At 42.0% G+C, this 14354-nt stretch overlaps 1 protein-coding gene across 2 annotated transcripts in view; it reads left to right on the forward strand.

Moving 5' to 3' along the window:
- Positions 1-338: 338 nt before the first annotated feature.
- PCBP3 (poly(rC) binding protein 3) overlaps positions 339-14354 on the forward strand; it is a 212307-nt gene continuing 198291 nt past the window's right edge. Inside the window, exon 1 of one of the 2 annotated variants that reach the window (XM_067739703.1) lies at positions 339-481. The gene's annotated coding sequence lies outside the window, so the exon portion shown is untranslated. The remainder of the gene's footprint in view (positions 482-14354) is intronic. The other variant, XM_067739697.1, reaches the window with a different exon arrangement.

Raw genomic sequence — 14354 nt, forward strand, 5'->3', positions numbered from 1 at the left:
GGACCGCCAGCTCCTGGCCTCGCCCCTTGCCGCTGACTTCCCCGCCCCGCATTGGGCTCCTCCCGGCTATGGCCCCGCCCTCTAGGTGACCCGCCCATGGCCCCGCCCCGCCCCCTCCACGCTAATTGGTTTCGTTCTGCAGCGCTTCCTGAGCTCCGATTGGCCGGGCGCGTCGCCGTTCCGCCGTTCGATTGGCCCGCTGCGCCCGCTTTCGCGAGAACCAGCTCCACGGAGGGGCGGGGTCAGCCGCGGCGCGCGGCGCGGGATTGGTCGGCGGAGCTGAGGGGGCGGGCCCGCGCCGCGCGCAGTGCCTCGCCTGGAGCGCGAGGAGCTGCTACCGCCGCCTCAGTCGCCTCAGTCGCCTCAGGCTCGGTCGCCTCAGGCTCCACCGCCGCCGGGATCGCCTGTCCCCACCCCCCAGCCCCGCCCCGGCCGCCCTCCCGCGGGCCGGCCCGCGGGCACGCCCTCTGCCGCGGGACAGGTGAGTGGTCGCGGGCAGGGCCGGGGATCGGGTGTGGGGAATCGGGGTCCCAGCCGGGGGACCGGCCGGGGTCCGGGGTCGGGGGTCGGGGTCCGGGCCGGGGTCGAGCCGGGGTCGGGACCAGGGATCGGGGCCGAGAATCGGGGGTCGGGAGTCGGGGTCGGGGTCCGGGCCGGGGATCGGGAGTCAAGCTGGCGCCCGGGCCGGGGTCGTTGTGGAGCTGGGAATCGGCGGCCCGTGGCCGGGTTCGGGGTCAGTGCCGGGCGTGGGGCGCAGGTCTCGCCCGACTGAGCCCCGCCGAGAGCCCCGAAGACCCCCGCCCGGCCCGGACAAACTTGGACGGCGGCCGGGTCGTCTGCCGGGCGGGGCGGGGCGGGGCGGGAGGCGGGGTCCGGGAGGTCCCCGCGGGACTCTGGGGCGCCCCCTCCTCAAGTTAACGCCCGGGCCGCGCTGCGAGCTCACGAAATGTTCCGAGGACGGAAACTGGACGCGGGGAGGATTTCGGAGGAAAGTGGTGAAGTGACTTGGGCGAAACGAGGACCCTGCCTGGGCTGCCCTGTCTCCCCTCCCCCCCAATCCAGAAGTTGTAAACAAGAACCGCGCTTCCAGAAGCAGGGGAGTTAACGCTTGCCTGTCAGTAGACGTCCGCCGCGGTTCTGCTCTGGACTTTATGGGGCTTACATTTCAAAACGGTTGAAGTTCAGTCGCGTGAGGCTGAGGAAAGATTTGGGGGAAAGCACGTCGTCGGCGCTCGGCTCGGGGCGGGCGGGACGCAGGGGAGGGGCGCGCGGAGGGCGGGGGCGGCGTCCGGGACCACGGCGCCCGCGGCAGCAGGAAGGGGTTCCGTGCGGACGCGCTTTGTGTCCTTTGCCCGCACTCCCGGCGTCTGCCTCCTTGACGAGTGTCAGCGTCTCTCTGCGACCCCGTGTCAAAGCCAGGAGCGGGTTAGATGGGGCGGGTGCGTGCTCGTCTCGTCAGTTACTGCATTTTCTTCTTTTATTAGGGGGCGAGTCAGAAGGTGTTTCTTATTGTTCCCAGAAGTGTTCCGCTCTGGAAGTATTGTTTGCTGAGAGTGTTTATTTTTTTCTTTTTGCCCGGTGGCGTTTCTACTTTTTTTCTCCTTACTACTCTCAAGTATATAACTTGCGTAGCAGATTAGCAAGTTAACAAAAAGCCAGGTCTTAACACCTCGTGCCTAGGGTTGATTACCTTCCTCCCGCCTTCCTCTGAGGCAACGCGGACTTCTGGGTCTCTTTGGCTCTGCGTGTGAGCTAACAGCACTCCGGGGTGATGAGGATTTATGCTGCGTAATTCACGAAGAAGAATGCTAGGGTAGCGGGGCCTTGATGACAGACCTTTCCGGACTAGACAGGGTAGTAAACAGACCTTCCAGTTCACACCAGTCCTCTGGCACAGGCACGCCCATATCCTTCCGAAATTTAACTTGCTGTCAGCGGGTGAACTGTTGCCCCTGTTCTGTTCTTTGAACTTGGCTTTAGAATTGGGAACCAAAGGAAGTGTGCAAAGGTGCTTTCCTATTGAAGAAAACTGATTTCCAGTCCCCTCGTGCACGAGAACAACTCATCATCTTAAAACGTCTCAGAGATGTGCGTTTTGGCCCAGAGACTGTTTGCAGAACAGTGACACTCTGGAGTGGTTGTTGACAAGATCCAAAGTGAGCTCATTGATCCTCCCGTCAGAGGAGCTGGAGTAGTTGTGGGTAGTGTGTTCAGACTTGGAGATCCACCAGAAATGGAGGGGTCTTCGAATACAAGTGCAGTCTGACTGACTGACTGACTTTGGTCACTTCTGAGCACTGACGTTTCTCTCTTGTATGTAGGTGCTGTTATTTACACCGTGAAATTTCATTACAAGCGTGTTAGAATTTATATAACTTCATGCATTTTCTTAGTTAGTACTCAATATTATAAGGTTTTGAAAAAAGGTTTGATGGTAAAAGGAGTTTTTTGGGTTTGTTTTAACTGAAAAGATTGGATATCCTGTGTAGAATTCAGGGCTTTGGGATTGGTATTGCCACAGGTGGTGCTGATTAGTGGTGATATTGACCTTCAGAACATCTCTTTTCCAGATATCTTTATTAATACTCAGAGTTGGAGAAAATACACAGTTTTATAATTACATTTTTAAAAGTATTTATGAGAAAATTTCACCACATGGGCTCATTTTATTAGATGTTTAGAAAGAAGCTATTTTTTTCCTCTGATGTTCAGGGGAGGCTGAGAGCATGCCGTGTTTATATTTGCAGAAATTCTGTGAGGTCCTTGGAACAATCTAGCCATTCAAGGCTGGACACTGTTTCTGTTTCAACAATTTCAGTTTCTGGACCTGTAGCCATGTGTCAATGGCAGAGTCATTCCTATTTTCACAGAAATCCCAGGGCTTTATTGTAAAAGTGATCACTGAAGCAGATCTTGGTAGATGAAAGTTGTACAACCCTTTGGCGAAGAAGGCTGTCCTTTGGGCCATGACAAAGAAAAATACCTGCTCATGTATTGGAGTCACTCCCACATTGAACATTAGGATGAATACTGTAGATTTTTGGGTGGCTCTGGTGTCTCTTAGCTCTCAGCTCTTGCTGCAAGGACTCTTAACAAGTATCCTGGGTCCACTGTCCATGGTGCTGAATATGTGTCGTTTATTTCTGTTTTCCCGTCTCAAATTTCCTTTCCAGTGTGAGAGTAGTTTTTGAAGTTTTAAAATGAATTTCAGAATTCACACTTTTAAAGAAGAGTTGAACAAGGGAATTCTATTGAACCTGAATGGAAGCATGCCTTTTAAGAACTCAAGGCATGTTAGTAATATCTCTCTTTTTTTCTAAAGTGCATAATTGTGCTGAGTCAACATTTACTTTTCTTTGCTTAGTCTCCTTCACCCCAGGTGAGAATTTTCTTGCTGGAGTATGGACATCAAATAACAAACCATTGAAATTAAACGAGACCCTGTTTGCTTAACTAACACCCTCTTTAAAAACGTGCTTTTTATTATAGCATGTACATATATTTGTACGTAGAGGCAATTTGTTTTCCCCTAAACAGGGTAGATTGTAACATCCCTCAGCATCACTGGCATGGTGCTTCCCAGCCTTCCTGGAGAGGGACTGGAGCCCTCTGAGAATGTGGGAGGGCTGACGGGCAACTGCCAGGCCCTCGTGCTGCGTTGGAGCAGCATCTACTCTCTTGCCTGTACTTTTGAGTACATCTTTGTAAATCATTTTAGATAAATCCTTTATTTCTCTTGAGGTGGTCTTTTACTTTAGAGTTGCCCCACAGGTTAGCAATAAAAAATAATGGCTGTCCCTTGTGGTACAGAGATTTTTCCATGTGATAGTAAATTGTGCATCAAACGAAGCAGTGGATTGTTGAGGTGTTTTTGTTATGAACATCTGGAATAGTTCTTTGGCCCTGTTAGCTGTACACTTAACCCAGGTTATTCTTTGACATCTGTTTTGTTGAGAGAGACCCAGGGCAGCTTCTTTCTGCCTCCTCTAAGTTTCAGAAATACTCCCTGAGTGCTACTGTTTCCCAGGCCCTGAGCTATGATCTGGGAACCCACAGGGGAATGAGACAGCGTTCATATCATCGAAGAACTCACCACTTTGGACTGAGGTAAGGACATGAAAACAGATGATTACAGGGGGCCACACTCAGTGCAGCAGTTGGGATACACAGAAAGTGGGGTTGGTGTGTTGAGGGGAGGTGACTCATTTAGGCTGGGAATCAAAGAAGGCTTCAGAGAGGAGGTGGCCTTTGGGCTGAGCCCTGGAGTTTGGGTTGTAATTGTTTGGGCATGGATGGGCACACACTGATTAGAAAAAGGCCAGAAGGTTGGTGTCGTTGGAGGACAGGGTGTATGGTGGTGCTGAGGCTGGAGGTGTGGGGGACACTGTGAAAGGGTTGGGACTCTGCTAGAGGTATGGGGTGGGGGGTAGAGTTGAGGAGAGGTGTGGTAGGCACAATAATGGCTTCCCAAAGCTGTCTACATCCTAATCTCCAGAACCTGTGGACATTTTACATGTCAAAGAGGATTTAAGGTGGCAGTTGGAATGAAGATTGCTAATTAGTTGATTTTAAAACAAAGAGATTATCCTGGATTGCCCAGGTGGGTCCATAGTTATCATAAGGGTCATTAAATGTGGAAGAGGGATGCAGAAGAGTCAGTGTCAGAGTGATGTGAAATGAGGAGGACTCTACTCCTCATTGCTGGCTTAGAAGATGGAAGGGGTCATGAGCCAAGGAATACAGGCAGAGCCTCCAGAAGCTGGAAAAGACGAGAAAATGGGTTCTCCAGCCAGGCCTCCAGAAAGGAACACAGCTATGCTGACACCTTGATTCTAGCCCAGCGAGACCTGTGTCTGACTTCTGACTTCCAGAACTGTAAGATAATTAATTTGTGTTGTGTTCAACCATTAAGTTCAATGGAAAGGTTTTTAGAGCAGCTGAGGAAACTGATTAAGTTGGGACTCTGCTCTAGAAAGTTTTAGCTGGTGAAATTTAAGGAAGAAGTAACATGTTCAGATTGGCTGTAGAAGATAAACTGATGCAGGTGCTATTTATGAGGAAGTTGCCCTAAGTAAGCACGGTTCTGATCCCCAGTTTCATCTCCTGACAAGACTGGCTTCTGACATTGACTCACCTGGCCTGAGTCCCAGTTGAAGTTTTCCTGTAAGCAGCCTGTCAGCCTCCACCCCTGCTAATCGCCATGTCCCACTGGTCCACTCTTCTGTGCTGCGTACTCAGGGGAGAGTGGCTCAGGTATACATCTACACGTGGGATTGTGGGGTCATAGGGCAGGCCCAGTTCCAACCTCAGCTGTTAAAGTATTTTCCAAAGGTTTGTTTCTTCACATCCTTGCTAATCCTTTATACATTCAGATGTTTAATTGTTGTCAGTTGAGTAGATATAAAATATCTCACTGTTTTAATTTGTATTTCCTTGATTACTAGTGAGTTTGAGGATTTTTTTTTACCCATTTATTGGCCACTTGGCTTTTCAAGTCTATAATTGGTATTCTTATATTGTTTGTCTGTTTGTTGCCTGGGTTGTTCCTTTTATAGCTTTTTAGATGTTCTTTATATATTCTGGATTCTATTTGTGTCCTGTTTTTTATCCTTTTAAAATTGCTATTTTGATGAACAGATGTTTAATTTTAATGTAGTCAGATTTATCAATCTTTTTCTTATTGTCTGTGCTTATTAAATCTTATTTAAGAAATCCTTTGTTACCCCATAGTCATAAGATATTCTCCTCTTAAAATTTTAAAAGAAATATTTTCTCTTCATATTCTACTTTGAACTTACTTTTGTGTGAGGCATGAGGTAGAGCTATGATTTTAGATTTTTTCCAATTCTACCAGTACTATTTATTGAGTACCATCCTTTCCCCAGTGATCTGCAGTGCTGCCTTTGAAACATACCAGACCTCACAAATGTGTGGATCTGTTTCTAATTTCTCCAAGTAAATAGTGATGATTTCATTTCCTCCTTCCTAGTCCTTAAATCTTTTATTTTATTTTTTATTTTGTCTTATTCCCTTTGTTTGGACCACTAGACAAAGTTGCATAGAAATTGTGGTAAGGCTATCCTAATATTGTTTTTCACTTTAAAGGCAATGTTTTCAAAGCCTTAAATTTGAAGTTTGCTATATATTGGTAGATTCCTTTTACTAGGTTAAGGATGGTCTTATCTACTAATCGCTTGATAAAAGATTTTTTAAAGTCATTAATAGATTTTTAATTTTATCAAATGATTTCTTTACCTATTTAGATAATTTTGCATCTTTTCTTCTTTGAACTCTGAGGTGAAATACTTTAATCTTCTATTTTTGAACCATCATTGATTTCTTGGGATAAACTCTACTTTGTCATGATATACTACATTTAAAAATTATTATTGGATCCAATATGGTAATAGTTCACTTTTGATTTTGGCATATATTTTCATAAGAAGTATTGACTAATAATCTTTTCTTGGATCGCTCTTAATCAGGTTTGGTATCACTATGATGCTTCATCATCTCTAATCATTTCTGAAAGGGAGGGGTGTTTGTTCCTTGGAAGTTTGGCAGTATTGCTTCTTCAGTGTTCTAGATCCGGACCCTTTTAGAACATGGATTAACATTGCAGTTAATCACTTTAGAAGCTGGTCCATTCTGCTCACATTTCTTTGGCTGGAGGGAGTCATTCTGGACATGCCTAGTTTCAAATGGGGCAGGGAGGTAGAGTCTTCCATGTTCTGGAAGTTTAGGACCACTGGATACTGGTAAATATTAGTAATATTTACCACACTATAGAGGCGAATTGATGTCAGTGCTACTGAATTAGCCAAAATTAAAACTGTCTTCCTCTCTAGGTCTTGTTCGTAGTTTTTGCAACTATGTTGTCTATCAAGGGACCGGTTAGAATATGAAGCTAGACATCATATTTGTTTGTGTTTCTTTTGAACAAACCGTCCTGCTTACTTCCTCCAGAACCCACCTTGGGAATTCCTGCCTCTCAACCTCTCCTTATTGCAGAGGCAAAGTCTCCCTTTCTCATTCCTTCCCACGGATCTAAATCTCAACCATCCTTCAAGGCTGGCACAGGACCTGCTGAAGTTCTCTACATGAGCCCTGACTCGTGGTGAATGCTCCCTTCACTTTTTACAGTACTGTCCTGCCTCAGAGGTGCAGAGGGCAGGGTTCAGTTGCGTTTATGAGTGGTTGGTTGATCAGAAGAGTCTTCACATCCAAGTGTAAGCTTCCCTCCTTTGTCTGAGCTCTGCACTGGGAAGCTAGGTAAAGTGGACAGACTGTATGAATGAAGTTGACCCCACCGTGATCCCCTCCTCCTAGTATTCATGCCCTTGTATAATAACCCCATCCCCACTGAGGTGGAACCTGTGATGTGCTTCTAACTAGTAGAATAAGGCAAAAGTGATGGATGTCAATTCCATTATTCCATCTTGCTAGAAACTAGAGATTCTCTTTGCTGGCTTGAGTAAGTGCCTCTAGGAGCTGAGGGTGACCTCCAGAGACAGCCAGTAGGAAGCAGGGGCCCTCAGTCCTATAGCAGGGAAACAGCTGCCAGCAACCCGAGTGAGCTCGGAAGCAGATTCTCCCCCAGTTAAGCCTGCAGATGAGAATATCGTCCAGCCAACACCATGACTGCAGCCTTATGAGACCCTAAGCAGAGGACCCAGTTAAGCCTGTTCAGACTCCTGACCTACAGAAACTGTGAGATAATAAATGTGTTTTAAGTTGCTAAGTGTGTGATGGTTTGTTATGCAGCTGTAGAAGGGCAGTGTACCAAATCTGTACTGACCTCCCAGCTACCCTCACTAGAAGTGGGTTTAGGCTGATGAAGGTTGTTTGAATCTATTTGAGATACAGGCAGAAAGTATAAAGTACAAAATAAACATCATCTATAATCTTACCACTCAAGGATTGCCGATTTTTTTCCTACTTTTATATATGTATGATATGTATTTCCTAAAGGTGGGATTCATTCCATAATATGTTTTATAAACAACTTTTTTTCTTTGTAGATAGTGAGCATTTTTTGTGTCATCATATTCTTCTAAAATATGATTTTGAATGGCTGCATAATATTCCAGTGGGAATCCCAGTTTATTGAACCTCTTTCCTATAGCTGGACATTTATGCTTCTTTAAAATATTTACTGTAATAAATAATGCTTTAATAAGTATCCTATTCAAAACTCGTGGTGTGTATCACCAATTATTTCTGAAAGATAAATTTCTAAAGGCAGAATTATCATGTCAAAACTTGTAGGTGTTTTTAAGCTTTTTGATATTTAACCATCCAGCTTCCAGTGTTTCTTTTAAAAGGATACAACTCAAGCATCTGTTTCTGTAACTCACCAGGTTGGGATAGGACAGAACTATTGATTTTTGAGCATTTAGATTCTTGTTTTCTTAACCCTGTTTGCAAAGTGCTTTTAAATTATTCATTAAAGTGCAGTATTCTATTTATAGACATATTTGTGTATGAGATCGCTCCCTTAATGTCTGGGCAAAAAGCCTATGAATTGCTATTATCACATCCCTATCTTTGTAAATCCTTTGTAAATCCTTTTCTACTCCTATCCACCCTTTCTTTGTTTTCAACCAGATAGAGACACTGAAACATATAAGGTCTTATAGCACTGATGGTTACTCAGATGAAATGGCTGTTCTGAATGAGCCCTTGTTCTTCTCACCATTCTTTAAGTAGTTGACTTCAAAAAGATGAGAGATCAGAAGAATATTAATTATTAATTCAAAATATTTTTTTCCTGATTCATAAAATAATGAGTGCTTATTTAGAAATTTTATAAAATAAAGATTAACATCAAAAGCAGAATAAAAATCTTTAATTCCGCCACCCACAGATGACCACTATATAAACATAACTTGTTCATACTAGCCTGTTCTTATAGTGTATTGATTAGATTCTGATGACTAATATCTTAGGGGGAATTTTTGAGTCAATGTCTATGAGTAAAATTGGCCCATAATTTTCCTGTAGCTGTTCACTGTCTAATTTGAGATGAATGCCTAGTTTATTAATTTGAAGCTTTTATCTTTTACTAATAATGTGCATTTAAGGTGGTACATTTCCTTATAAATAATGCTTCAGCTGTATCATACAGAGTTTGACTTGAGGTATTTTCAGTACTATTTAATATATGCTACGCACTAAATTGTTCCTCCCTCAAATTCCTATGTTGAAGCCATAACCCCCAAAGTCATGGTATTTGGAGATGGGGCCTTTGGGAGATAATTAGGTTTAGGTGAGGTCATGAGTGTGAGGTTCTTATGACGGGATTAGTGCCTTATATGAAGAGACCAGAGGGCTTGCTCTCTTACTGTCTTTCCTTGCCATGTGAGGACACAGGAAGAAGGCAGCCATCTGCAAGGCCAGGAAGTGGGCCCTCACCAGAACCTGACCATGTGAGCACCCTGCTCTCAGACTTCCCAGCTTCCAGAACTAAATGAGAAATAAATGTCTATTGTTTAAGCCACCCAATCTATGGTATTTTGTTATAGCAGGCTGAGCTAAGACAGTAATTGCCATTATCATATTTTTCTTTGATTTGTAGGTCATTTAGAAGAATATTTTAAAATTTCCAGACATATGCATGTTTCTTATTTTATTCTTTTCCATCACAATTGCATTGCCCAAAGATCTTGCTCTTTATTTTAATCGTTTGAAATTTGCTGATGTGCCTTATAGCAGAATATGGTGTATAGGTTTTCTCACATGTTCCTGTGTGCTTGTAAAGAATTTAGGTTCACTGCTCTGTATATTCTGTTCCGCTAACTTGATAAGCATATTACTCAGGTCTTCTGTTTTTTACTATTTTTTCGTCTGGTTGTTATATCCATTACTAAGATAATTACACACTTTCATTATGATTATGGATTTGTCTTATTTCTTTTTCAGTTCTGTCAGTTTTTATTTATATACTTTGAGACCATGTTATCAGGGGAATGCAAATTTAAAATTGTTACGTCTTCCTGCTGAATTCAAACTTTAATTATTATGTGTGGTTCTCTTTATCTCCAGTAATGTATCTTTGCCTTTATGGTGTAATTGTCTGATGCTAATATAGCCATACCAGATTGCTTTAGGCTCATATTTGCATGATATCTTTTTTTTTTAATCATTTTACTTTCAGCCTTACTATAGTTTTATACCTTAGATATGTCTCTTGTAAAGATTATACAGTTAGACTTTTTTCCATCCAATCTGATAATTTTTGCCCTCTAATGGGAACATTCAACTCATTTACATTGAATGTAATTACTGATCTATTTGAGTTTAAATCTACAAACCTATTGTATGACACTCTTGTCCTACATTTTCTGTGTTTATTTTCTCTCTTCTCTTGTATTATTTGAAACTAGTATTATGATTTTAAAAAATCATTCTACTTTTCCACTAGTCCTAGTACATTGGAGGTTATATTCTATTTTTCTTTCTTTTTGTGGTTACCATGTAAATTAGATAAGGTGTTATTAACTTATCCAGATAATGCCATTATACCTTCTTCCCGGACCATGCAGAGATCATTTTCTTAGAATACTTGAACTCCATTCACCCCTTCAGATTTATGTGTGATTGTAACTGTATATTTTAATTCTGTATGCTCTTTCCTTTTTTTTTTTTTTTTTGCGATACGCGGGCCTCTCACTGTTGTGGCCTCTCCCGCTGCAGAGCACAGGCTCCGGACGCGCAGGCTCAGCGGCCATGGCTCACGGGCCCAGCCGCTCCGCGGCATGTGGGATCTTCCCAGACCGGGGCACGAACCCGTGTGCCCTGCATCGGCAGGCGGACTCTCAACCACTACGCCACCAGGGAAGCCCTGTATGCTCTTTTTAAACTCAACTAAGTAATATTAACTGTGTTAGTATTGGGACTTTCCCAGTGGTCCAGTGGTTAAGACTCTGTGTTTCCACTGCAGAGGGTGCAGTTTCGATCCCTGGTCGGGGAACTAAGATCCCACATGCTGTGCAGCATGGCCCAAAAACAAACAAACAAACAAAAAACCACAAACAATAAAAACCAAACACAAAACAGTGTTAGTATTTAACATACTGGCAGTGTTCATTTAGATTTATTCACATCTTTATCCATTCTTTGCTTTTCATTGCTCTCTGACATTTCTGAACTCCATTTTGGGGTCACTTCCCTTCTACCTGAAGAGGCTTCTTTAGAAATTCCATTTTTGCTCATCAGCTGGTAGTACATAGACACTCTTGATTTTTTTCTAAAAGTATCTTGATTTCACTTTTTTTTATTTTTAAAATTCCTTTAATTTACTTAAAATTTTTCAGGATATAGTTTACATGCCATAAAATTCACCTTTTTAAAGTTTAGATTCAGTGGTTTTGGTATATTTACAAGGTTGCATTACAAGGTTGTGCAACCATCATCACTACCTAATTCCAGAGCATTTTTATCACTTAAAAAGAAACCTCATACCTCTTAACAGTCACTCCCCATTCCTCCCTTCTCCCAGCCCCTGGAAGCCACTAATCTACTTTCTGTCTGTAAGGTTTTGCCTGATATGTACTTTTCACGTGAGTGGAGTTGTAAATATGTCGCCTCTGGTGCCTGGCTTTTCACTTAGTATAATAATGTCAAGGTCATCCATGGTCCACTGTAGATGTATCAGTACATTCCTGTTTATGGCTGAAAAATATTACACTGTATGGATATATCACATTTTGCTTATCCTCAGGAGGTAGACATTTGAGTTTTTTCTGTTTTTTTGTCTGTTATGAATAATGTGGTCTCAGCAGTCATGTACAAGTTTTTGTATGAATACATGTTTTCAGTTCTTTTGAGTATATACTTAGGAGTGAAATTGCTGGGTCAAATAATAACTCTATGTTTAACTTTTTGAATAACTGCCAAACTGTTTTCCAAAGATGCTGTACCATTTTACATTCCCACCAGCAATGCATAAGGGTTCCAGTTTCTTTGCATCTTCACCAACACTTATTTTCAGTTTTTTGATTATTGCCATCCTAGTGGGTGTGAAGTAGTATCTCCTTGTGGTATTGATTAGTATTTCCCTAAAGACTGATGCTTTTGAGCACCTTTTCGTGTGCTTATTGGCCATTTGTATATCTTCTTTGGAGAAATGTCTATTCAGATCCTTTGGCCATTTTAAAATTGGATTGTCTTTTTATTGTTGCGCTGTAAGAATTTTTTATATATTGTTTACCAATCCCTTATCAGATATATGATTTGCAGATATTTCCTCTCCAACTATGAGTTGCCTTTTCACTTTCATGATAGTGTCCTTTGATGCACAAAAGGTTTTAATTTTCATGAAGTCCAATTTATCTATTTTTTCTTTTGTTGCTTGTGCTTTAGGTGTTATATTTAAGACAACGTTGCCTAATCCCAGGTCACAAAGATTCATGCCTGTGTTTTCTTGTAAAGTTTTAGCTCTTAAATTTAGGTCTTTGATACATTTTGAGTAAATTTTTATATATGGTATGAGGGAGGAGTTTCTGTATGTGGCTGTCCAGTTGTCCTAACACCATTTGTTGAAAAGACTGTTTCCTCAGTGAATGGTCTTTTAACACCTTTTTTGAAAATCCGTTGACCATAAAATATGGGTTTATTAATGGACTCTCAGTTTGATTCCATCCATCTATATATCTATCGTTATGCCAAAACCACATAGTCATGAGTACTGGAGCTTTGTGGTAAGTTTTGAAATTGGGAGGTGGGAGTCCTCCAATTTTGTTGTTCTTATTTAAGATCGTTTTGGCTATTTCTGGTCCCTGGCATTTCCATATGATTTTTAGGATTAGCTTGTCAATTTCTGCATAAAAGGCAGCTGAAATTTTGGTAAGGATTGCGTTGAATGTGTAGGTCAATTTGGGAATATTGCCATCTTGACAGTATTAAGTCTTCCAATCCATGAACGTGGGATTTATTAGCTGCAATAGCTTTTTGTGGATTCTGATGGTTTTTATGTATATATAGATAATTTTACTTCTTCCTTTCTAATCTGGATGCCCTGTATTTTTTTTTTTTTTTTGCGGTACGTGGGCCTCTCACTGTTGTGGCCTCTCCCGTTGTGGAGCACATGCTCCAGACGCACAGGCTCAGCGGCCACGGCTCACGGGCCCAGCCGCTCTGCGGCATGTGGGATCCTCCTGGACCGGGGCACGAACCCGCGTCCCCTGCATCGGCAGGCGGACTCTCAATGACTGCGCCACCAGGGAAGCCCTGGATGCCCTGTATTTTTATTCCTTGTGTAATTGCTCTGGTTATAACTTCTAGTATAATGTTGAATTGTTCTGGCAAAGGTGGACACCCTTGTCTTCTTCCTGATCTTAGGGGGAAAGCTTTCAGCCTTTCACCATTAATTATGTTGTTAGCTGTGGATATTGGTAGATGCCCTTTATTAGGTTGAGGAAGTTTCCTTCTATTTTTATTTTGTTGAATTTTTTTTAATTGTTTTTGTCAGATGCTTTTTCTAAATCTGCTGAGATGCCTTTTCTAAATCTACTGAGATGACCATGTGGTTTCTGTCCCTCATTAAGGTGGTGCATTACATTGACTGATGTTCATGTGTTGAACCAACCTTGCCTTCCTTAGATAAATCACAGCTGGTCATGGTGGATAATCCTTTTTATATACAGTATTGCTCGACTTAGTTTGTTATGGTTTTGTTGAGGATTTTTGCATATGTATTCTTGAAGCATATTGGTACTTAGTTTTCTTTTCTTGTGATATCTTTTGTTTTGATATCAGGATTTTATTGGTCTCATAATGAATTGGGAAGTGCCCTTTTCTATTTTTTGGAAGAGTCTGTGAAGGATTGGTGTTCATTCTTCTTTAAATGTCTGACAGAATTCACTAGTGAAGCCATTTGGTCCTGACTTTTTATTGGGAAAAGTGGGAAGTTTCTCAATTTCTAAGACAATGTCTTTACCTGTTTTAGGTCTATTCAGATTTTTTATTTCTTGTTGAATTGGTTTTGATAGTTTTTGTCTTTCTAGGAATTTGGCCATTGCACCTAGGTTATATAATTTGTTGGCAAATAATTGTTCATAATATTTCTTAATGATCCTTTTTATTTCTGTAAGGTTCTTAATTTCATTTCTGATTTTAGTAACTTAAGTCTTCTCTGTCTTTTTCTTGGTGCATATGGATAAAGGTTTTTTCTTTTTTTATATCTTTTCATAGAACCAACTTCTGGTTTCACTGTTTTTTTTCTCTATTGTTTTCTGTTTCCTTATTTCATTTATTTTTGCTCTAATACTTGTTTTTTCCCTCCTTCTGCTTGCCTTAGATTTAGTTTGTTCTTTTCTAATTTCTTAAGGTGGAAGGTTAGGGTATTGATTTGA

The sequence above is a fragment of the Pseudorca crassidens genome, chromosome 5 (genome assembly GCF_039906515.1).
Source record: "Pseudorca crassidens isolate mPseCra1 chromosome 5, mPseCra1.hap1, whole genome shotgun sequence".
NCBI classification, from domain to species: domain Eukaryota; kingdom Metazoa; phylum Chordata; class Mammalia; order Artiodactyla; family Delphinidae; genus Pseudorca; species Pseudorca crassidens.